At 43.9% G+C, this 12059-nt stretch overlaps 1 protein-coding gene across 1 annotated transcript in view; it reads left to right on the top strand.

Annotated features, from left to right (window-relative positions):
- Nucleotides 1-999: 999 nt before the first annotated feature.
- The window catches only part of LYRM9 (LYR motif containing 9), a 26748-nt gene continuing 15688 nt past the window's right edge, over nucleotides 1000-12059 (top strand). The window contains exon 1 of the mRNA XM_057379436.1: nucleotides 1000-1303. The gene's annotated coding sequence lies outside the window, so the exon portion shown is untranslated. The remainder of the gene's footprint in view (nucleotides 1304-12059) is intronic.

The following is a 12059-nucleotide window of genomic DNA, read 5'->3' as shown; positions in this document are numbered from 1 at the left end:
GCTCCCCCCCCCTGCGGGGCGCGCGCCCGACGCCGCCCGCAGCCAATCGCGCCCGGCCCGCTGGGCTGCGCGAGAGCCGCCCCCGACCAATCACCGCGCGGCGCCCGGCGCGCCCCGCCCACCGCGCGCGGCCGTGCGGAGCCCCCCTCCGCCGCGCGGCCCCGCCCCCGTGACCCCGCCGGCCAATCACCGCGCGCCGCCGCGCCCGCAGCCGCCGAGACCCCGCGAGATTCCCTCACCTCACACAACCCTCACCCCGGCCGGCCCCGCCTCCTCACCTTCCTGCCAATCACGTTGACCCGCTGGCCAATGGGCTCCGCTCCTGCGCCAAGTCCCGCCCCCGGGACCCGCTTTTGGCCCAATCGCAGCCGCCCATCCAACSCAATTAGCCAATGAAGAGAAACGAAAGCCCGAAAAGGGGTTACTGGGCCAATGGCACCGGGAGGCGGGGCCGCGCTGTGACTGACAGCTCCCCTCACCAGTGSTCGGAGCCGGTGGGCGGTGACGGAGCCKCCGCTCCACAAATCACAGAGCGCAGCGCCGCGTGACGGATGCGGAAGTGCCCGGTGCGCCCGCCCACAGMCGGCAGACAGCCAATGGGCGGAGGGGGAGCTGCTGACGGGCRGCCGATCGGGCCAATAGCGGCGCGGGGCGGGGTGAGGTGAGGACGCGGCGCGCGTGGGGTCACCGTGGGCGCTGAGGGGGCGGCGGGAGCGGAGCGGGAGCCGCGGTCAGGGCGGGCTGAGGGCTGCGCTGGGTTCCGGTGTTCCCAGTCCCCGTGTCCTTGCGCCCTCCCGGCTCCCGCTGCCCGGGCCCGGTACCCGCCGGCGGTACCCCAGTGCCCCCTCTCATCCCCCGGGTCTCGCTGGCTGCGGGCCGACCCCACTCCATCCCCCGCTACCACAGCACAGGGGACCATTGGGGGCTGCCCGCGAAGGGCCTGGCGGTCTGTGGCGTTTAGGGGCCTGTTTTTCCAATTTCTAAGAAGCGGCGAGCGGCGAAGTGCCGGGCTGGCAGCGGGGCCCTTGGGCTGTGGCAGCAGGCGGTGGCACCGTGTCACGCCGCCCGTGAGCTCCCCTTGGCAGGAAAGGGAAATAAACCGCTAATGATAGGGTTGAGATGCYCTCAGCAGCGCGGCCGTGGCCCATTGCCCGAGGCAGTCCCTGCCAGGCTCCCTGCAGCGTGCTCAGAACATGCTCAGGGGGCTCCGTGCGAGGTACGTGTTAACCAGGACCCAAATTTTCTTTGGTTTTAGTTCCCTCATGCCGTGAATCTGCGTGCTTGGGGACTGCAGTGTCTTTGGGTAAGGCATCAGTGTTCCCCAAAACACAGGAATAGGTAAAAACTCGACAGTTTTAACACTTCCCATTTCTCACGTGAATAATCATATCTGATTAATAGTTTTACTTCAGAAAACTCTCAGGTTACTGGAGCCTTTCCCATGGGCGTAGAATTAAATTACCTGTGATGTGATGTGATGTGATAAAGAGGTTCTTTCAGGTAACTGAACTGGGTGTGAGCGGTTGCAGAGCAGTCAGTGAGTGCCAGGGGATCTGCACCTGCTGTGCTGGTGACAGCCTTTCCTTCGCTGCCCCTGGTCCTACCTGGGCAGGGAAAGAGCCCAACAGAGCTGTGAGAGGCACATCAATTCTAATCYCTTGCTGGTGAGCACAGTTACCCATGGGGACGTGCATTTGTGCCTTATCATTGCACTCACAGTAARTGCTGGAATGCAGCTCTGCTGTCTGCAAATGAATGCTGGTGTAGCCGGGGTTGTCTGTGCTAAACTTACGTAAAAACTGCATATAAAAGTCAACACTGTGCATCAGAAACACGGAGCTCACTCKTGTTCACATTGCTGAAAATCCACTGCTTCAAGTTTAGTCTTTTCTGACTCTTAAGAGATTTATTTTCCCCTTGGATWTGACACTTGCTTTGCAGGGATATAATCTCTTTGACAGTGCTCTGCATACAGGCAAGGSATGGAAGACAATTTGTAATCAGCTAGTCCTGTTGCTTTGATGCTCCTCAGCAGTGTTTTAACCTTAAAATTCTCCACAAAATATTGTATAATCTTGAACTATAAAATGTAATGGTCCAGTTCCAGAYGTAATTTATCAGCTTTTTCTTCTTGTCCCATATGAACTGTGAAAACAGGACTCGAAATACTCGAATAAGTCTTTTGATTGTGTGTTGTGCATCAACATCCTTCAGCGTTTAGGCATGTAGGGTTTTTGTGATTCTTYAATGCAGAAAGAAATAACATKAAGTGGAACAAAGCATAATAAAATGCACAGRTTTGTCTCTGATCCACGAAAGGGGTACTCTGAGCTGCACTATTGATAATTTATCATGTGGGTGTTTGACAAGCCCACACATACCCTGATATAACACTGCAGATAGAGTCCTCAGTGTTCTGTAATGCCCTGGAAATATGTAATTCATAAATCCTGATGCTGAAACTCTTWAAGAGTGTCATAAACATGGTGCTAATGCCTGTGAATCTGAGAAGGTTGGTTAGTCAGATAAATACCATGCTCTAAATAAACTGTGATYCTAACGTGCAACAGAGTAATCATAGACACGAAATAYCATGGAATTGAAATTGCTGTTTGARTMTGTTGGCCCATTTCTTTGCAAAGAATAATTTTCCAGAGTTTTTGTCTTTAAAACCTTTTCTCTGTGAATCTGGAAAAGAATAAATTGCTCCATTAATAAAATGCAGTGTGGATCAGGGGAGAGAATATTTTGGTTTAGCTTTGGATATCTATAAAGGTTTCTGTCTGAACRTTTGCAAGGATGGCAGTATCTCTTCATCTAAGAGGAGGATGGGATCTATTTGTCTTGTGGAATGAGGGACAATTCCCTGCCCTGATCAGGGCAATGTTTTAATAAGATAGAGGGAAATGCTGCATATACAGATAGATGGTCAGGATTAGCACTGCAGCTTGAAATCATCCCAAAGGTGTCACCTCCACTACACTGAGCTCATGCTCTGCAGAGCTTTCTCGACAGAAATGTTTTCTTGTGTGAGTTCTGAAGGACTTGCTGAATTCTTCACTGACTGCAGAACTTMAACATAAGCTTGGCTTTAAATGGGAATGTTCAGGTGCTTACAGCTGATTTGTAATAATTAGTCATTTAAAAACTTCAGCCTGATTGTTCAGTCTTTTCTGTCTCATTTTCATCCTTCCTGCTAAACACCAGTTGCAGGAGGCAGAGGGGATGTCTTTATCCCCTGCTGCTTYCTGGAGAAAGTGTCAGTTCTGCGGTTCCCTCTGTTCTATATTTCTTTGCACCACAAATGACCCTGCTGCTCTTTGTCGACAGTGTTTCCTTTTATCCTTCTCCTGGCAGCTGCTCTTGCTCCATTCTGATGTTAGAACAGCAAATGAATTCCCTCTGAAGCAAATGTCATGCCAGTAAAGATGTTGAAGCAGCAAGAAAATCATCTCTGTCTCTGAAGACTGAATTGGAGACCTTTGTGAATGAGTTGTTCTTAAAATAGCTCCACAGCGTGTTATCTTCCCTAGAAGGTGGAGAATTGAAAGCATCACCACAAGGCACTTGTCCTTGTGCAAGCAGCATCCCTAAATGATGGGTTTAGGAGTGGGGAGAGAAGCAGGCTGCTTCCCTTTCCTCCTCTCCAGGCAAAAAGCACTGCATGATTTTAAGCTGTGTGTGATGGTACATTTATGTTTTTTCTGTGAGTTGCATCTCTCTTTGCTGCTTGTTTAAATATGCCATGTTCTGAGTGACCTTGTTCTCCATGATCCGCTGTTTCTGGAGTAAACTGGTAGCTGACAGTGGTGCCAAGSCTCAAGTTGGGTAGAGGAGCTCTGAATTACCCTGTCTAAGGATCAGGGTGGCCATGGCCTCCATGGAGAGCAGAGATTCTCAGCTGCTGGGGTGTGCCTCAGCCTGGATAGGCTTAACTCAGCTCTGAGTTCACCTTGGTTCCTGTCCTGATTCAAACCCACTTGTCTAAGGAAGAGAATGGGTTTGGAAATTTTCAGTTCCATGTAACTTTGGAGGCGGTGGTTCAGGTGATGGAAGCTCTGTCTGTCTGGTCAGACAACAGGCATTGGTTGTCTATGAAGAATTTGGTTCATTTGAGAGCTTTTGCTCAGATTTTTCTATTCTCAGCAAGTTTGGGGTGTTTGATTCCATGACAGCCTCAGGAGAGCTTTGGGCCCAGCAGAACACAGCAGAGCTGTGACATCCCATTGTCCCCAAGTACAATCCTCATGTTCTGGAGTCCCACAGCTTCAGTGTGGCCATGCAGATGAGCCAATACTCCAGGGATTGTAGGTGCCTTTTGAGAATCCATTGTTGTGTTGTTGCTTCCTAATCCTGTCCTTGAAATCGGGTGTTCATGAAGRAAGTAAATCTTGCATATGGGCACTTTGGAGCAAAAAATGCAGGCTGTACATATGACATGCATGTGAACTCTTGTTATTTTGTTTATCAAAAAAATGATTGTACTGAATGAAATTGAGGAATCTGGTAGCAAAATTAATTTGGAAAAGTCTGATACAACATTTTGGCAGAATCCTGAATAGAATCTTACATGACTGTGAATATCTGAATACTTCTATTTATCTTCAGCTTGGTGGAAGGGGAATTGATAAGTAAAAATACTAGATGCAGAAATAAAATCACTAATTGAAGAACAGGGATTTTTATAGCAGTTTCATAATTATATTCAGAACTTAAGTTTAACTGGGAGAAATGTTAAAATTTTGACATCTTCAGTTTTTCATCTTTAGTGTGAAAGTGGAAATAATTAGCTGTACTGATAAAAACACAAAGTTTTTGGAGGTCTCTCGGTTGTTTCAAGACCTAATGTTTTTCCTAGCCCTATATTTTTTGACATGATAATATCTCTTTAAGGGCTTTCTTTACCAGATCAATTCCTTTTCTACCAGGAGAACTAAAGCTTTTCAGCTGTCTGTCCAATTTATCCTGCTGGACTAAATTTCTCATCTCAAGATAACCAGCAGCAACTCTCCCCTCAGGAGATTTGTATCAATTAGTTCCACATCACTAATTCCTGTGGCATTGGGGGACCAGTGAGTTGTAAGAAAGCTGCTCTGTGAACAGTTCTGGCTGTTGGGGGTTTGCTGTTATTTTTTTTTTTTTTTGTTCACAGGCTGTGGGTGCCATCGCTGGAGCTCTTGCTCATGCTCACCCAGCACTGCCTCACTACAGAGGGTGTGCAGGGCTCTTTGGAGCTGGTGCTGCCTGGCAGATTTGGGGATGGCTTTGTGCTCTGTGCCACTGCAGTGTCCCTGCTGCCATCCCTGTTGTCACCAGCTCCTCACATGGCTGCCCAGGTGGCAGGTGGGAACTCACTGGCACTGGTGACAACACGAGTGGCAGATGCAGTCTAGCAGGAAAGCAGGTTAGTCTGCAGCTGGAATGCAGGCCAGGCTTCACCTAATCCTTCCCTTAGCCACAGAAAGGTGCCTTTAATCTATTTATTCTGCATTTGGTTGTTTTTTCAGCACTGATCTATCTGCAAATGCCATTGCACTGTTTCTATCCATTTGCCATTAGCAGATGTGTTGGGACACCAAGCTGTTTTCAGTCACTCAAGTCTAATCCCAGCAGTKCTGTAGGATCTTGGGAATTGCTCTGCATTTATACAGAAGTAAACGATGTATAATGTGTCATTTTTAAGAACCTACTACCAGCAGTTTTAGGATTTTTTTTTTAGACAGCTGATTTTCTTTTTGCTGATGTTTTAGACAAAACTAATTTGATAGGATTATTAGAGGAGGAAAATTAAAAGGACAGAATCATTCAGGAAGCTCATTAAAATGGAAACCCTGAAAAAACTGGGTAATTGGGCATTGATTCTATCCTCTCCCCTCATTTTATGAGCAATATTGTATTAAAAGTAACATGTCGGCAGGATGATGCTTCAACATCTGGTACTGCTGAAACAGAATGATTTGCTTGTTTTTTCCTCYACATTCTTGCAACATCTGCACGTGTAGATCTATCCTGTATATTAATCACATCTAACACAGCTCCTTTCTAGGAAAAAGGCATCAAAGKGAGTGAGATCCTGCCTTTGGTTTGGAAGGGGATTCTGCATTGCCACTCACTTGTATCAGATCTTGGTTGTCTGGCTGTGAAATTTTATTATTTATAAATTTATTTATAAATTATTTATTTATTTATTTATTTATTTATAAATATTATTTATAAATTTTATTATTTATAGGGATTAAACCTATGCAAATAATTGTCATTGTTCTCTGTTCTGTTGGCAGGGAAATCAAAATTTTTAAAAATATTTCACTCTGAAGATGCTCAATAATTGTACTGGGATTTAGATTTTTTTTTTCTTTATAAGCTGGTCCAGTAAATTGTTTATAAATCTAGCTTGCTGAATRCTTGCTATTTCAATCACTCTGTAATTATTGTGATAGTAAGAAATATACTTTGGTTTAAGTTTTGGATATTTGCTAAAAGATACGTTGTTGCATGTGTCAATCTTAAAATTCAGTTTATTTACTAGTGTGATGTTTTCTCTTCAATATTTGTACTGTAAAAATACAACTGCATAAAGGCTCATAGCAAGAAAATAGAAAAAGCTGGGCAATAGTTTTGAAATAATATTGCAAAATATTTTCTGATCTCTAATTATTATGATGTTGTGTCTTCCAGTCTTGAAAGTAGGCATGGGAAATTTAAGCATGATAAAGCACATGATTAAATCCATTCCTATCCAGGAAATTTCTTGAGCTTGATTGGAAGCATGTACATAAGTTGTATTAGTAACTCATAACTATTCCTTAAACCCAGCCYGTCTCAGACTGACTAAACACTAGAATTGCAAGGTAAATACTGCAAAAAATCAGATAAGTATGGGTGCTGGCTCTGCCATGAACTTGTCARTGATTTTGACTTCTACAGTCATTTTTATGGCAGTTGAAATCAGAAAATAATGGAAATTTCAACTAATTTTTTAATATGCTGAAATGTATTAAGTTACACAAAAGAATCCATATTCCAGTAATCCTGCATATATACAGGGAAAGAGTACCCAGCGTGCATGGCAGATGGTTTCAAAGGAAATCCTCGAGAGCTAGGATTAAAAAGCAATTTTCAGCAAGTTTAAAATGGGTCTCCATATTTGGGTCACAGATATTAACTCTTTCATTGCAAACAAATGAGGCAGAAGTCAGGTCAGATTGCTATGGAAGTGTTTCTCCCAGTAAAAGCTGACCAGTTGATGCTGGGGAAGAAAGATTTGAGCAGATCAGTTGATTCTGCTCCTGCTCCAGTTCTCACACCAATGGGAAACAGAGTAGTGGCATACAGAGGATATAATGCAATAAATGAGATTCATCATTCCACAAACAAACAAACAAACAATGGCAACCCTCTGAAAAATAATGCTGTGTGTGGCTTTGGTCTTTGTCTGCCCACTGAAAAAATTTCCATAAAGACAAACTGATAAATAAGTTTGGGCATGTTAGGAGCAGCAGATTTATACCTGTTTACCTGTAGTAAATGATATCAATCATTTTATTAAATTAATTGAAGTGTAAAGACTTTGCAGATAGCATTTTTGTATTTCTTTTGGATATGGTGAGCATGGGTGATATAAGATAAATAAGAAATTGAGCAGCAATGTTGTTGCTCCATTCATAGACAGGAATGAACATGGGCTCCAGGTTTTGCTTGGAAGTACGTCTGTGCTTGAAAAGTAAGCCTGTTTTTCTCAAACAGGGGCACACTAGAAATTTATGATTTGTTTTTAAAGGTTCTGTACTAAAATCAACAGGACCATGCAGACATTGTTCCAGGCTGCAGCTCTTTGGGGGTGGTGTATGAAGATGCAGAAATCTTCTCAGCAGTCTGATGGGCAGAAGGGATTGAGTRCAGGTCAGCTCTGCACTGCAGGATCACCAGAAGACACTGGGCTTTTAGTAGATAAAAATAGGGCAGCAAGTTGGAGATTATTGGCTTGAACTAACTTACACCAGCTAGTAACCATGTTAGGAGTGTCATTCCCATTTACATCAGTGCTCTTTATACACTTTGGCAGCACAAAGGAACCCCAAATTTCACATGAACTTTTCTTTAAAAGACTCTTCTACTTCCAAAGTGGAAAWTCAGGTTAGACCTTAAACACTTGTTTATCACTGAACAATGAAACAGAGCAACTGATACTATTTCATTGTGTTCACAAAGCTCAGCTGGGTGTATTTASAGCAGATTTGGAAAGCTTCCTGAGCCCAGGTGCTTGATGCTCTGCTAAGTGAATTATAGCAGTAACTGCTGGTTTGAATCTCAGCCTAAGGACAAGTTCATTGTGGTGCTCTCTGGGTATTACATTGCTATGAGTTAGCACTTCTGAAAGGGTGTGGTGAATGTCCTGCTGGGATGGCTAACTGGTGGTGTACCTGCTAGGGGCTAATTAACAATGTTAATGAGAGGGCTTTTCTGCAGGACTGAGCCAACTTACTTATCAGAGGCCCTCCACTCTCAGAAAGGAAAATTTAGATGGTACGTAAAAATAAGGCAGTTTTTGGGGTTCAGTTCTTAAATTTTTCAAACACTTGTGTCTTTCAAAGGGAGGCAAAAAAGCTCAGTTTAGAGTCTCCATTGTGGTTATCTTCCAGGACTTGAAAGCCTCTGTGATAGGATCTGACSTAAAACCWGGTCCAGATGTCTTTGGATAGTCAKAGCAATCCATTTGCTTGACTTCAACAAACTTAGGATAGGTTCTAAATAAATAAATAAATTAGTGTTGGTTTTAGAGAATGAGTTGATTTGCTTTACTCACTGTACAGTCAAGTATTCGAGAAAGGAGTTTTTTTTGTGTAATCTGTTGTTGCCTGGGTCCGAAGCAGTTTTTTGTATACAGAATACTGTAAAGTAATTCTTTTTGTACAGAATCCTGAGTGCAAGAAAATGTGGCTCTTTAAAGGAGGTAAATGYTTTCTTACCTACAGCAACTCTTATTGAGATGAAATATTGAAGGGAAATATTGAAGGRTCAGTTCTCTTCAGTCAGAATTTCTCTCTACTTAAATCTTTTTGGAGTGTATGTTTAATAAARTTTTTCTGAGTAGATGACTGAAAGCAACAGCCTGTTCATGTCAAAGCCATGCATTCATGTGATGGGTCAGACAAAACTGAGAGCTTCCATGGGGATAAATTGAGCTATTTATTGACAGGCTTCTCGGCACTTCTTTATTAATGGCACTTCAAGTAGCGAGTTGAGGAGAAACAGATAATGAAAATTGATTGTTCTCTGCAGGTCTCTTGCTTACTTTTGGACTTGGATAGGCCTAATCTGTGAAGATAATTAAATCCTCTATTCTGGATGCTGTCAGTAAATTTTTGGTTGTTTTATGGACATCTTTAGGACCTTATTTACCTCATACAGTGAAAATGCCAAATCACAAAGAAATGGTAGAAATTAAGTTGGTGCAGAATTGGTATGTGACTGTACATGTTTACAGGAAATGTTTCTAAACAGCCTTTTACGTTCAGGATCACCCTGTCTCTATCCCAGTCATGCTGATGAATACAGTAGTAGAACCCAAATTACAGATTGCCAGTAAGATACCAAATAAACAATATTTTCATACTACAACTRGATCAGGAGTCTTGGCATGGTGGAGGGAATCTGCTGTTGCTGTGTACATTGTACCTGGTTGAGGCTAAGCACCTGAAGTATCAGMATTGACCAAAATATCACACAGACAGGTTAGAGGGCTGAAAACTCCTGTGAATGAAGAGTGTTCCCATTGACAGTGACACAGAGTGGTGGCCATGGCTGTCAGCATGGCAGTTGTTTGCATCCAGGTGCCATGATAACCTAGCAGGACATTTAAAACACCTTTTACCATTCAATAGACTTCTCCCAGGAGAGACTTGCCCTCTTTAAAGCCTGTCCCTGTGACAGCAGAGCTTCTGGAGCATCTGGGATAATGCCCCCCCTGAACAGGGAATCAGCTGTAGCTGGCACTGCAGGAAGGCAGAGGATGTGTAGGAGGCTGGAAASAGAATGCCAAGGCTTTGACCTTGTTGCAGCATCCCTTCAGGTTGTATAGGACACTGGTTAATAGTCACAAGTGGGGGGAATGGCTCATTTCTTATTTCTGCAAGAAATTCTTCACCACTGAAAGCATACACAGAGCTCTTCACATCCCCATTTTCCCCCCAAAGCTGTGGGAACACTTTTCTGGCTTGTAGAACAAAGAAGTTGAGAACAGATGACATAGCCAACATCTGCACCTGGCTCACTGAGGAAGCGAATATTTGGCACAGAAGCTGAGCTCCCTTCTGCCAAGAGAGCCATGCCGATGCACTTCTTCAGCGATGAAGATGGCTTCATGTCTTTTCCTTTTTGACTCACCAAGCTATTTCATTGATCTGTCAAAGTAAAAAATAAATTTGTGACAGAAAAGATCTTTACTTTTAAATATCAGAGGTTAGTCCAGGGTTAATCAAATCTTTTCTAGCCAACCCCGTTAAGATTTTGGTGGTGTATCACTTCAGTTCCGATGGCAGACACATCACATATGGGTTGCCATTTTGATGGCTTTGAATGGTAATCTGACCCATAAAAACTGAAGCATAATATGCAAACTGATTTTTTTCTGGCCTGCCCTGTTCTTGGTGCCATCTGTGTTAGGATGGAAACGAGCCTGCTCGAAACGTGGGCTGCCGGTTTGGAGCTGATCACAGATGGGTTTTAAAGAATAGCCTTGTGTGCACAAGTAGAGGGAAGATGCTTCTGAGCAGGATGTTTCCCTTGAAGCCATATTATGTCTGCTGAATCCTATGGCCTATGGAACAGYCACCAGACCTTTCCCTGGATTCTTCACATGGATTAAGTAAACTAACTTTGCCTTTTAAATATCAAGAAAAAAGCCACAACTTCCAAATACTGCTCTTCTTCCACCACTGCCTGCTGGTGCTGTCATCAATAATGGAATAGAACACAGGAAGCTGACATTACCTGATCCTGTCAGGTATTTGCAGTGCATCTGTTCAGCAAAACAGGGCACAGTAAATTATTTCATGAGTTTTGTAGTTGACTTTCAATCTATAGTGTGAATCCTGTTGAAGTCACAGGATTCAGGCTGCTGTTTCTGGATTTGTGTCATTGACAGTAACAAAAATCTGTATGGTAAGTGAAGGTGAGTACRTGGCCTCTGCTGTTGCATCTCAGATCAAAAATTCATTTAAGCACCCGTTTCTCCCTGTAGTCAATGAAATCTTCATTTTCTTCTCATTTTGAGAGAGGCTGTGCTCTAAAGTTAGACTGACTTTGTCWTATGTGTAACCACAAGTGTCCTGGTACTATTTATAACCCCAAGAAACACATTAAATAATTTTCACTAGTTACGAATATGGTCTACAGAGTGCTGATTTTTCACTCTCTTTAAATCAGTGGCAGTGTTTGAGTGACCATTTCTTTGTCAGAAAGGAAGCCTGTAGAAGGCGGTGCTCATTGAGGAGTTTCATGGTCGTGACACACTTGAACATTCCTCTCAAGACATCTTGAAGCCTTTTATTTCCAGGCTAAATAAACACCAATTTCAGCAATGTCTCATCTACTCCCTTTAATTACTGCTGCTGAGAGAAAGTTTCTGCCAATGCAAATGTGCTATTTTGTCATGTCACATCAAATTGCATCAGCCTTATATTTAGGAACAAAAAGAGGGGGAGGCTGAGACAGGATGTGGCTACAAATGGAACCAAAGGGTTTTCTTAAATATAGGCTGAAAATAGACAATCGAGGCAGTGCTGCTTTTTCAAGCAAAAATCCATGAAAGGGAAAATGAAGGCTGTGACGGCAGAGCAGGGCTGGGGGTGTGCAGAGGGAGTTCTGGGGAGGTGGATGGAGGCACAGAGGTGCTGCAGATCCTGCTTTGTGCATTTGGAGTTCTGGGGAGGTGGATGGGGGCACAGAGGGGCTGCAGATCCTGCTGTGTGCAGAGGGAGTTCTGGAGAGGTGGATGGGGGCACAGAGGGGCTGCAGATCCTGCTTTGTGCATTTGGAGTTCTGGGGAGGTGGATGGG

Source organism: Malurus melanocephalus, unplaced genomic scaffold (genome assembly GCF_030028575.1).
Source record: "Malurus melanocephalus ecotype Western Australia unplaced genomic scaffold, MMel_1.1 scaffold_406, whole genome shotgun sequence".
NCBI lineage: Eukaryota > Metazoa > Chordata > Aves > Passeriformes > Maluridae > Malurus > Malurus melanocephalus.
The sequence above is the reverse complement of the archived record's forward strand: the minus strand, read 5'-3'. Positions and strand labels throughout refer to the sequence as shown.